We start from the raw sequence: 1,730 nt of genomic DNA, 5'->3' as shown, positions 1-1,730 counted from the left end.
TGTGCATTGTCGTCATTAGTGCAACAGGGGGTGAGGTGGGGGAGAGGGGAGACAAAAGCTGGGGTGGAGGCATGAGTAACCCAGCCTTTCCCCAGAAGTGAAAAATGTTATGTGCCGGAAATGTAATAGAACGGTCTTCTACACGTGAAATTGGCTATGCAAATTACTAAACATAAATCAGTTCAATTTCCTCCACAATAGTATAAAGTAGATTTGTTTTGTTTTCAAAAAGCTAGAAAAGAGGAAAAAAACTCTGGGTACTTGTTTCTGGGAGGGGTTTGACGGGTCATCAACGACCCAGGGTCAGAATAATTGTGTGTGCCCAGGTGGCTCAGTGCCTGAAATCATTCCCCTGTCCTACCCCCCTCCATTGTTTTACTTTGGCCATAGCCACGTCCCGTCCCCAGCACCAGCTGCCAGCTGAAAAGCCTTGGGCTGTTTCTCCACCAGGCCCTGGGATCCTTACTCTGGCCCTTTGTGCTGGGAGAATGTTCACTGACCTTTACATCATGTCCATGACAACCAGCAGGGCGCTTGACCAGACCCAGAAGCCCTCGGTCTAGCCTGCCTTCTCCTCCCTTGAGAGTAGGTAGGCCACCCAGGGTGGCTCAGGCACCAACCTGGCCCAGGAACACGACTCTGGGAGCCCCCACTTTAGACACGCTGGATATACAAACATCTGATGTATCAGTATCTCTTGCTAGCTCCATTCAGAGTCCAGCTGGCTGCAGCTGCTGCTGAGGGCGTCAAGCCCCCATTTTCTGTGCCCTGGAAGTAGTAAGCGGACCCGGCAGCAGAAGCCCAGGCAGGGCCAGCACCTCCTCTCTGTGGGGTGACCAGCTAAGGGCTGGGGCTAATTCAGTCAAGGGTTGTCCTCACACCATTAGCCTGTTGGCTTAAGAGACCCATCAAGAAGGAAGACGGGAGGAAATTCCATCTGGCGTTAAAGGGATAAACCCAGAGGCAAGGATTTGGGTGCAGGAAGCTTTACAGCCCTCTTGGTCAGACCACGTAAGTACTCCCTCCCCGTCTCTCCCCAAGTCCAGAGCTTGGGGTTTCCAGGTTCCAACAGAGAGGACTGTCCTGAGGGACAGTGTCTGTAGTCATGACCAAGAGTCTCTGGGCAGAAGTGGGTGGAGTCAGGCAGTGTGTTCAGGGAGAAGTGACAAACAGGCTCTCCAGGCTGGAACTAATAAATGTTGTAACAGCGTATGTCCATACCTTGTTCCCCTCCACGCATGCATCACACACCAGGGACGGCCACCTATGGCAATTTGAAGGTGCCACGCTGAAGAGGGATATTTTGAAGTCACCTGAAGAGCAAATGCTTAAACCAGAGGATGCAAGCCACAGGTGCGCAGGCCAGCTGGTGGATGGGGTGCGTGGCTTGTATTTTTTACAGTTCTGAATTCACCATTTAAAAACTGAGCTTCCATATAAACATCTGCGTTTCCCAATTCTCTAGAAAAATAAGTTCCAGCAGTCCTGGGCTTGCATCCTTCACAATGTGAGGCGGGAGCTGAGTTGAGTTGGCCCCTATAGACAGAGCCTACCATGCAATTCACCAGCCCTGCCCGGACCTGGAGGCATTTGTCTCCATGACACTCTTACTAACCTTCACCACGAAAATTCCACTGGATTCTCCCGACTTTATCCCTCAGGGATGGAGTGGGGTTCAAGTACATCCGTGACCCAAGTCCACGCTCACCTCAGAGGCCCAGAGACATTCT

The sequence above is a fragment of the Rhinolophus ferrumequinum genome, chromosome 12 (assembly GCF_004115265.2).
Source record: "Rhinolophus ferrumequinum isolate MPI-CBG mRhiFer1 chromosome 12, mRhiFer1_v1.p, whole genome shotgun sequence".
NCBI lineage: Eukaryota > Metazoa > Chordata > Mammalia > Chiroptera > Rhinolophidae > Rhinolophus > Rhinolophus ferrumequinum.
The sequence above is the reverse complement of the archived record's forward strand: the minus strand, read 5'-3'. Positions refer to the sequence as shown.